Source organism: Elephas maximus, chromosome 15, assembly GCF_024166365.1.
Source record: "Elephas maximus indicus isolate mEleMax1 chromosome 15, mEleMax1 primary haplotype, whole genome shotgun sequence".
Taxonomy (NCBI): Eukaryota; Metazoa; Chordata; class Mammalia; order Proboscidea; family Elephantidae; genus Elephas; species Elephas maximus.
The window spans coordinates 40,775,422-40,787,339 of NC_064833.1; positions in this window are offsets into that span (position 1 = coordinate 40,775,422).

Consider the following 11,918-nt stretch of genomic DNA (forward strand, 5'->3'; position numbering starts at 1 on the left):
GATCACTTGTCATTTTCCATCCCTCCCCCCAGATGCCTCTGTCACCGTATACTTTTGGAAAAAATTTGTTTAATTTGAGACAGCTGTCCCAGTAGACAGGTTTGATCTGTGATCACGCAACTCTGTACATATGGGGTTTAGCCAGGAGTCAGGATCAACTAGACAGCAACGAACAACAACAATAACAAGCCTCGCATCAGACATTTACGATAGATCTGATTATCCCGTTTATCAACATGCCCCACGTTGGACTGAGTTAAAAAGGTTATTATTTATAAGGTACCCTAAGTAAGTGAACCAATAAACACTGACATAAGCAGCATGGAGCACAGGGAATTCCCCCAGTGGCACAGGCAACGTGAACTGAATGTAGGTCATGAGTTTCAAGCAAGTGTTTCCCCTCAGTCCGTGCTGTTTCTACTCATTCCTCACTTAATTCTTCCCTGTGGTATACTGAAATTTCATTTTCATTTTATACAAAAATAATAAGTGACCTTGGTTTCAATTTTTCATACAGATGGAGTTCAGAGTGCTTCTTATTCTGCCTGTCATGAATGACATTCTTTTAAAAGAACCCTGAAGCTGAGTCATCAAATCTTAGACCTTTAAGGACTCGATGGGGTCTTGGAAGTCACTCATACCAACCCTTTCATTTTATATCTGGGGAATCAGTCATTAAAAATTCTTCTAAGCCTTAATAGCTTAATGACTAGTTAAATCAAACAGAATATAATTAAGCATGTAATTAAAAGCATTAATAACAACACTCAGTCAAAAAGTGGTTGCATCTCAGAGGATAACTAAACTTTTTTTCCTTTTATTAATTGTCTTCTCTCCTCCAAAGGAAGAGTTCCAAGTGAAGACATTAGAAAAAATGTCTTTGCAGAAGAAATTAGGAGATGCAAGTGGTATCTCTACATTAAAAAAATAAAATGCCTAGACTGACCCGATTTGGAAAACCCAGTGTAAAACTATGGGAGCCATTCTTAGAACAGTTTTACAGCATCATCCATTTTCATATGGGATCGTCCTGCTTTGCCGAGGGACTGCTGTTACCAGTGCAGTCAGTGGACCTCAGACAAAGGCAAGACCCTCCATTATCCTCCACACCAAGATAGCTTTGCTCTTAAAATCAAGGAAAAGCCCTTGCCCAGAATTCCTGTTTGAAGGAGAATGACTCATCCCGTGCTTGATTTTCCTGTTTTGTTTGGGTTTTTCTCTCCTGTTTAAGAGTAATAATGGAAAGACAGCATGGACAGGCACATTAAATTTGGATACGCTCTTCTCCCTCGCTCATTCAGCTGCCTGAGGGTTGAGTGATAAGGATGGTATGTAGAGAACTAGAAAAATGGAATGGTGGAACCTGAGGCATGTGGTACCTGGAATGAAAAGTAGAGCCTCTAATTGCAGGGAGATGCCAAGGGTGCTAATAATACTTAGGCTTATTATAGTACCAGTCTTTAAAGACATCCATTCTGCCTGGAAACAAAGCACAATTAGGAGATTATGGGAAACAAAATAATTTTTTAAATTTAGTTTATGCTTTGTCACAGCAATATATGCACATGTTTAAAAATTCAACTTGTCCTATAAGACTAGTTATACAAGACAGTAGTTTCCCACCTGCCAAATTCCCTCTACTTGGAAGCAGCTACTTTTAGTCAATTCTTTTAGTATTTATCTTCACATCTCTTGATACCATTTTTATACTACTCTTTGTTGAAAATTCCCCCCCAGTTTTGGGCATTATCTTTTGAGTTCCCACTAAGGCACATGAGAATTTAGCCTTCTTTCTGCACCCTCCCTCAATTTGGCCTTTTATGTGTCCCTCCGAAATGTGTGTCAACTTGGCTAGGTCATAATTTCCAGTATTGTGTGGTTGTCTACCATTTTGTGATCTGATGTGATTATCCCATGTGTTGTAAATCCTAAACTCTACTACGTTAATTAGAAAGGATTAGAGGCATTAATGTTAATGAGGCAGGACTCAATCTATATGATTAGTTGTATCTTGAGTCAATCTCTTTCGAGATATATAAGAGAGAATTGAGCAGAAAGGAGGGGGGCCTCATGCCACCAAAAACAAAGAACCAGGAGGGGAGCACATCCTTTGCGCCTGGGGTCCCTGTGCTGAGAAGCTCCTGAACCAGGGGAAGATTGATGACAAGTAGATGGCTCGTTAAAGCCATCCACTTGTAGTATTTGTTATAGCAGCACTAGATAACTAAGACATGGCCCTGCCACACATGCAAACTTCTCACTCCCTCATCCTCCTGATAAATTTATATGTGTAGTTATAATTGTGATTATATCCATATTTATGTATTTACAACTTTATCACTATACATGCTATTAATCACTGAGTCATGTAAGGCACAGTGATTAACTGGCTTTTCTTGCACAACTTTTGATCCTCCCAGTAGTAATTGCTTTGTTTATCCAATGTTCCTTTTACAAATTCAACTCAAGTTATAAAATCTCTGTTCAACATATTCAAACTCATGAACTTATATTCTAGCAATTTTAATTACTTGAAACTTCTCCAGCTTCAAACTATACTGACTGGTCTATAGGCTTCTGAAGGCTGTCAGTCTGGGATCCTCAATCCCCTTTTGTATATGTTCTTCATCCCTCTCTTGGGCTGGATCATCTATCTCCTGGATCCCACATCACCAGCTTTCTTTGTCTACTGCCTTATTTTGGTGGAACACATTATTTAGAAATCTTTGTGAGAAAGGGTGCAGAGGAAGTAAATAGTCTGACACCTCATATGTCTGAAACTGTCTTTATTCTACTCTCTCACTATGTATAGATTCTAGATTGGAAATAATTTTTCCTAAAAACTTTGCAGGCATGTCTCTGTCTTCCAGTTCTCAATATCACTGCTAAGAAGACCAATACCATTCTGATCTTTATTCATTGATGAAACTGGTTTATTTTTCCCTTTTTGGAAGCTTATAGGATCATCTCTTTGTGCCCAGTGTTCTGAAATGTCATTGCGATGTGCTGTGGTGTGGGTTTTTTCCATCCAATTTGCAGGTACACATTGGGTTCTTTCAGCTAGTAACTCAGTTTGATAGAATTTTGATAATTTTCTAAAAAAGTTATTTCCTCCGATCAAGTTTCTCTGTTCACTTTTTACGGACTTCCTATTAGTTTGATGTTGAACCCACTAGATTGATTCTCTAATTTTATTGCCTTTTCATATCACTTTCTGGGAGATTTTCTCAATTTTATCTCTCAATCTTTCTACTGAGTTTTACATAAAACCCAAAACCCACTGCCATCAAGTGGATTCCCAATCATAACGACCCTATAGGGCAAAGCAGAACTGCCTCATAGGGTTTCCAAGGCTATGATCTTTATGAAAGCAGAATGCCACATCTTCTTCCCACAGGGCAGCTGGTGGGTTTGAACCACCGACCTTTCAGTTAGCCGAGCATTTAACCACTGCCACTAGCGCTCCTTTAAGTTTCACACACACACACACACACACACACACACACCCCATGAGGTCTGCGGGGTCATATAGACTCCTATGAGTCAGAATCGAATCGACGGCAGTGGGTTTGGTTTGGTTTTTTGGGTATGTATATACATATACACAGCTTTTTGTTATTGTTCTCTCATTGTCCTTTATTTTAAAACAGCATTCTAGAATGAGCCTCTTTGAGGTAATTATCTCTCTGATGGTTCTGTTAAAGTTTTCTTCTCTTACCATAGTCTGTTTCTATAGTCTACTTTCTAGTATGGTATCTCTGTGTTTCATGTAAGAAGCTTTCTTCAAACATCTGATTATCTGTGGCTGTCTGCTCAAATTTAAGAGCAGGGCACTAAAAATCTGGCTGGAAGATTTGTACATGCAGGAGAGACTTTTCAAACATGGGATTCATTGAAGGGTGACCTGGCTACACTGCTTTATTAGAGAACCCGTAATGTCAGTATTTATAGATATTTCTATTATACCAGAATTCCAGAGAAAACTCTTCTAATCTTCTGCCTGGAAGTGTAAGACTGTCTATCCCCATTCTGGGAACTGAGAGAAGGAAGAAATGAGGGAAGATATCTCAACATTCAGTTTAAATTCTCCCTGTTTTCAGTACAGAATCCATACCCCTACCTGGGCTTGGTGTCTCCTCCTAAGCCACTGACCATTTATCCATCTACTTCGCAGTTTCCAAAATTCTGCTTCATAGTCTTCTCTCCTGTTTTCTTTGTGAGCTGATGTTTTTTAAAATAAGCTTCTTAACTACTGTTTTTAGTGGGATTTTTAGAAGTAAACACATGTGTTGAAACCTTCGTCTTTAAGTGGATGACAAAGGATACTCATTTTCAAACACTGGCCTCGCCATAGTCACTAAAAAAAAAAAAAAAGTCATCAGTACTTGTAAATTCCCACATAATCCACTACCTTTGATTTCATGCAGCACAGATACTTGTTGCCCTAGACATAATTCAGAACCTCAGCCAGTTCATAGTTTAATGGGAGTTTAGCTATATCAACAGGCAAGTACAGAACAGTGAGATAACTGTTAGTACAAGACTGCATGTTCTGCGATGCCGGGGAGGCCTCCCAACCTAGTTTGGAGGAAATCGTTCAGGCATATATTTATTCAACAAATATTTATTGGGCGCCTACACCATGCCAGGTACTATGCCAGATGCTTGCTACACAGTTGTGAAAAAAAAAAAAAAAAAGCCATAAAACCTACCCTTAAGTGTAGAAAACTGCAGTCTCAGCACCCAGAATGTCTGGGGTCAAATCCTGGCTTCTTCGCTTTCTAGCTGTATAATCTTAGGTAAGTTACTTAACCTCTTTGTCAGGGACCTATCTATGGAAAATGGCACCTATGGCAATTAGTTTTAAATTGCCGAATGATTTCTCACAGCTGGCAACAGAAACTTCGATGGACAATAGAAACTGCTCATTAGCACCCCTTCTCAAGCACACTGAGGGCATGTGCCCTACCTGCCATGCATTAGTTACACCTCTGCTCTTTGTACCTCGGTTACCTAATATGCAAAATGAGGAAACCAACGTTGTTGTTGTTAGCTGCCGTTGAGTCAGCCCCCGACTCACAGCAACCCCGTGCACAATGGAAAGAAATGCTGCCTGGTCCTCCGCCATCCTTATGATTGGCTTCGGATCAGATCACTGTAATCCATAGGGTTTTAACTGGCTGATTTTCAGAAATACAACTTAAAATCAATGGCTTCTTAGAGTCAATACAATACAGTCTTAAATGTGAAATGTCCATAAAATATTGAAAAGGAGGTGAAAACAAGGCTTTGAACCAGTTCAAACTGGGTGAGTCATGGTGGACGAATCGAAACTGCAACGGACCCGAATTTTTACAATTTGGGTGATCCATAACGGTAACTAATGGGAAAAATTACGGGTCAAAGCCCGGGAATGGCAGACTCAGAAGAGGCATTGTGAGCCCTTTCAGGAGCCTGATGTGTGAGGCTGAATTACTAGCAGGACTGTGGAGAGCAACACACATTCAAAGCAGCGCTTATCGTTCAGCAGGCCACTGCCTTGACTCTGCTCGACAGGCAGGAGATTTGGTTGCTATGCAACGCATATGCTGTCCTGGTTTTCTAAGATTAAGTTTTTAGTGGGGCTTTGACCCATAATTTCTTTCATTCTGTTTATCATTCTGGCTCAATTTTTAAAAATTCAGGTCTGTTCCAGTTTTGCTTCCTCAGCCATGACTTAACCAGGAAGAACTGGTTCAAAGCCCTGGATGAAAAGTAAGCAGTTGGAGATAACAGTCTGGAGCTCAGAAAAGAAAGGCTTGAACTAGAGATATAAGTGTGGAGTCATCTGGAGTTGGTTATTTAAGGTCACAACAATGAATGAGATACTTTTGGGGAAAGAGTCTAGTGAAGACAAGAGGATCCAGGTTGGAGCCCTGGGAAATTTCAACAGATAGAAGTTGAGTAGAGGAGGAAGAGCCAGCAAAAGAAACACTTTTGTTTTTAGTTCACTGTTGTTGTTATTTGCCACTAGATGGATGAGTCCAGGGGGCCAGGACCTTGTCTCTTTTGTCAAGCACTTTACGCTTGGATATTATACATGTCACAGTTAAATTGAAAAATTCCCCCATGTGTCTATCAGTTCGTCGTACTGTGGGGACTTGTGTGTTGCTCTGATGCTGGAAGCTATCCCACCGGTGTTCAGATACCAGCAGGGTCACCCGTGGAGGACAGGTTTCAGCTGAGCTTCCAGACTAAGACAGACTAGGAAGAAGGACCCGACAGTCTACTTCTGAGAAGTATTAGCCAATGAAAACCTTTCGGATAGCAGCGGAACATTGTCTGATATAGTGCTGGAAGATGAGCCCGCCAGGTTGGAAGGCACTCAAAAGAAGACTGGGGAAGAGCTGTCTCCTCAAAATAGAGTTGACCTTAATGACATGGATGGAGTAAAGCTTTCAAGACCTTCATTTGCTGATGTGGCACGACTCAAAATGAGAAGAAAGAGCTGCAAACATCCATTAATAATCGGAACCTGGAATGTACGAAGTATGAATCTAGGAAAATTAGAAATCGTCAAAAATGAAATGGAATGCATAAACATCGATATCCTAGGCTTTAGTGAGCTGAAATGGGCTGGTATTGGCCATTTTGAATCGGACAATCATATAGTCTACTATGCTGGGAATGACAACTTGAAGAGGAATGGTGCTGCATTCATCGTCAAAAAGAACGTTTCAAGATCTATCCTGAAGTACAATGCTGTCAGTGATAGGATAATACCCATATGCCTACAAGGAAGACCAGTTAATACAACTATTATTCAAATATACACACTAACCACTAGGGCCAAAGATGAAGAAATAGAAGATTTTTATCAGCTGCTGCAGTCTGAAATTGATCGAACATGCAATCAAGATGCATTGATAATTACTGGTGATTGGAATGCAAAAGTTGGAAACAAAGAAGGATCAGTAGTTGGAAAATATGGCCTTGGTGATAGAAACAGTGCCGGAGATCGAATGATAGAATTTTGCAAGACCAATGACTTCTTCATTCCAAATACCTTCTTTCACCAACATAAACGGTGACTGTACACATGGACCTCACTAGATGGAACACACAGAAATCAAATTGACTACATCTATGGAAAGAGACAATGGAAAAGCTTAATATGATCAGTCAGAACAAGGCCAGGGGCTGACTGTGGAATAGACCATCAATTGCTCCCATGCAAATTCAAGCTGAAACTTAAGAAAATCAGAGCAAGTCCATGGAAGCCAAGATACGACCTTAAGTATAGCCCACCTAAATTTAGAGACCATCTGAAAAATAGATTCGACGCATTGAACACTGGTGACTGAAGACTGGATGAGTTGTGGAATGACATCAAGGAAATCACATATGAAGAAAGCAAGAGGTCATTGAAAAGACAGGAAAGAAAAGACCAAGATGGATGTCAGAGGAGACTCTGAAACTTACTCTCGAATGTCGAGCAGCTAAAGCAAAAGGAAGAACTGATGAAGTAAAAGAACTGAACAGAAGATTTCAAAGGGCGGCTCAAGAAGACAAAGTAAAGTACTACAATGACATTTGCAAAGAGCTGGAAGTGGAAAACCAAAAGGGAAGAACATGCTCAGTGTTTCTCACACTGAAAGAACTGAAGAAAAAATTCAAGCCTCGAGTTGCAATAGTGAAGGATTCTATGGGGAAAATATTAAATGACGCAGGAAGCATCAAGAGAAGATGGAAGGAATACACAGAGTCATTATACCAAAAAGAAGTAGTCGATGTTCAGCCATTTCGGGAGGCAGCATATGGTCAGGAACCGATGGTACTGAAGGAAGAAGTCCAAGCTGCTCTGAAGGCATTGACGAAAACAAAGCTCCAGGAATTGATAGAATATCAATTGAGATGTTTCAACAAATGGATGCAGCACTGGAGATGTTGACTCGTCTATGCCAAGAAATATGGAAGACAGCTTCCTCACCAACTGACTGGAAGAGATCCATATTTATGCCTATTCCCAAGAAAGGTGATCCAAATGAATGTGGAAATTATAGAACAATATCATTAATATGACACATAAGCAAAATTCTGCTGAAGATCATTCAAAAACGGCTGCAGCAGTATATCAACAGGGAACTGCCAGAAATTCAGGCCGGTTTCAGAAGAGGATGTGGAACCAGGGATATCATTGCTGATATCAGATGGATCCTGGCTGAAAGCAGAGAATACCAGAAGGATGTTTACTTGTGTTTTATTGACTACACAAAGGCATTCGACTGTGTGGATCATAACAAATTATGGATAACATTGTGAAGACTGGGTATTCCAGGACACTTAATTGTGCTCATGCGGAACCTGTACATAGATCAAGAGGCAGTTGTTTGGACAGAACAAGGGGATACTGATTGGTTTAAAGTCAGGAAAGGTGTACGTCAAGGTTGTGTTCTTTCACCATACCTATTCAATCTGTATGCTGAGCAAATAATCTGAGAAGCTGGACTATATGAAGAAGAATGGGGCATCAGGATTGGAGGAAGACTCACTAACAACCTGCGTTATGCAGATGACACAACCTTGCTTGCTGAAAGTAAAGAGGACGTGAAGCACATACTAATGAAGATCAAAGACCACAGCCTTCAGTATGCATTGCACTTCAACATAAAGAAAACAACAATCCTCACAACTGGACCAATGAGCAACATCATGATAAACGGAGAAAAGACTGAAGTTGTCAAGGATTTCATTTTACTTGGACCCATAATCAACAGCTATGGAAGCAGCAGTCAAGAAATCAAAAGATGCATTTCATTGGGTAAATCTGCTGCAAACGACCTCCTTAAAGTGTTGAAGAGCAAAGATATCACCTTGAAGACTAAGGTGCACCTGACCCAAGCCATGGTATTTTCAATCGCATCATATGCATGTGAAAGCTGGACAATGAATAAGAAGACCGAAGAAGAACTGATGCCTTTGAATTGCGGTATTGGCAAAGAATATTGAATATACCATGGACTGCCAGAAGAACAAACAAATCTGTCTTGGAAGAAGTACAACCAGAATGCTCCTTAGAAGTAAGGATGGCGAGACTGCGTCTTACCTACTTTGGACATATTGTCAGGAGGGATCAGTCTCTGGAGAAGGACATCATGCTTGGCAAAGTACAGGGTCAGCGGAAAAGAGGAAGAGCCTCAACAAGGTGGATTGACACAATGGCTGCAACAATGAGCTCAAGCATGATGATTGTAAGGATGGCGCAGGACCAGGCAGTGCATAGGGTTGCTATGAGTCGGAACCGACTCGACGGCACCTAACAACAACAGTTAAATTGGGAAAAGTGATTCATAATAATCTAGGTTTATTTGACAAATAATATATTGATTAATCACCAGCTCTTTCACCCCTGAAAATCCTACATAAATACAAATAATTCTTTCAGGTCATCACAGAAGCATTTTAATCAGATTATGATTTTGGGTAGAAAATAGGTTCATTGCATATTGACCTAGATAACTGTCTAAAGACAGAAGTGGAAAAACAGCCACTAGAAGTACTGTAGAATTCCTGCATAAAAATCCTTCTGTGGAGATCATATCCCATTCATTGTCACATTTCTATAAGTAGGAGGCCAGCTGGTAGAAACACTAATTCATCCGCCTTTCATTTAGTGTTTGTCACTTCGCAGATGTTGAACCTTATCCATTCCTTTCTTTTTTATTTCCCCCCTTCATATTTCAAATGCCCTAATCATCACATGCAAGCCCCGGGGGTGCAGTGGTTAAGAGCTCAGGGGCTAACCAAAAGGTCGGACATTCAAATCCACCAGCGGCTCCTGGGAAACCCTACTGGGGGCGGGGCGGGGGGGGGCAGTTCTACTCTGTCCTATAGAGTTGGGATCAACTTGATGGGATCAACTTGATGGCAAAAGATTTGGTTTGTTTTTTTGTTAATCATCATATGGAGTCCCTGATTGATGCACATGGTTAACGTGCTTAGCTGCTAACCAAAAGCTGGGAGGTTTGAGTCCACTCAGAGATTTCTCAGAAGTAAGCCCTGGCGATCTATGTCCGAAAAAAATCAGCCATTGAACACCCTATGGAGCACAGTCTAACTCTGACACACGGAGTCACCATGGGTCGGAATCAACTTGAAGTCAACTGAAAAAAAAAATCATTGAAAATTACTATAATATCACATCCTCTAGTCAGTGGTTCTCAACTGGGGGATTTTGATGCCCATGGGACGTTTGGCTAAGTATGGAGACATTTCTGGTGGTCACAACTGGGGATGGGATGCTATTGACATCAAGTGGGTAGAAGCCAGGGATGCTGCTAAACATCCTACAATGCCCAGGACAGACCCCCCACAACAAAGCATTATCTACCCCAAAATGTCAACAGTGCCAAGGTTGAGAGTATCTATGGAGATAAGTTTATATGTATACGAACTTTCTGGGAGCAAAGTCCATAGCTTTTACCAAATTCTCAAAGAAACACTGGCTTTAATGGATATTCTATCTAGCATGATGTATTAATCCTACCCCCTAACAGAAATCACCTCTCTAGTTAAGACTTATCTTTGCCAGCTGAATTTCACCATTCCCTTCTTGCTTATTCAGGGATAGACAAACATACTCTGGATTTCTCTCTTCTAGGTCCTCCATTTATCTCATCCCCCTCCTATTAACCAAACAAACCCACTGTCATCGAGTCGATTCCGACTCATAGCGACCCTATAGGACAGAGTAGAATTGCCCCATAGAGTTTCCAAGGAGTGCCTGGTGGATTTGAACTGCTGACCTCTTGGTTAGCAGCCGCAGCACTTAACCACTACACCACCAGGGTTTCCCCCTTCCTAGCAGCCAGGTTAATACAATTATTAAGGTCCCCGGGTGGTACAAACTTTCTATACTCAACTACTAACCTAAAGGCTGGTGGTTCAAACATACCCAGCAGCACTGCAAAGCAAGCCCTGGTGATTTGCTTCTGCTCGGTCCTGCTGTGTAACACACGGGGTCCTCATGAGTCAGAAGTGACTCCATGACACAAGACGGTAACAACACAGTTATCACGCTTAGGGTGGCTACCTCGCTTTCTTTAGACAAACCCAGTTGATATGGCTAACACCCATTTGTTCAATGTTTACTAGATTTAACTGGGCACTGGATATGTGATTTTTAAAAGTGGCCCTTGCCCTCATGGAGCTTACAATCTAGGATGGGAGGGATATTAATAAAAAAGTAAACGTGATTAAAAATTACAAGTGGGGGAGGGATGTATGAAAAACGAAAATGAGAGCCGCTGGAAGGAGGATGCAGAAGGAAGTTCGTTTCACACCATGTTTATTTTTAATTTTGTCCCACCCAAAGGTAACGGGCAGCCCAGAACTTCTTCCTGGCTGTTTTCAATAATTTTGTGATCTCTATATGCCCTTTTTCATATGCCCTGGAAACTTGTGATGTATTCGTATCCAACTAGTATCTCCTGAGCACTGACAGGCAAATCTGAGAGAGTGGAAGCTATGGGCAAGGTGAGAACGTCAAACAGCAAGTTTCAATTTTTGTCCCTAATATAGCGCGTTGTGGTTAAGTGCTACGGCTGCTAACCGAAAGGTAGGCAGTTCCAATCCGCTAGGCGCTCCATGGAAACTCTATGGTGCGGTTTTACTCTGTCCTGTAGGGTCGCTATGAGTCGGAATGGACCCGAAGGCAGTGGTTTTTTATAGCTAATTATAAACCAATTTTTAAAAATTTTTAAAATTATAAACCAATGGCAGGGGGAAGGGTGCAGAATAAAGCCTATGTCTAAAACGCCATTTCTGAAAATTAGCAGCTATAATAATCGTTACAATAGTCGTTGATCTTTATCAGATATTTAAAGTCGAAGGCCGTTGCCTGTAAATCAAAACAGGAAAAAAAAAAAATCAACCTTATT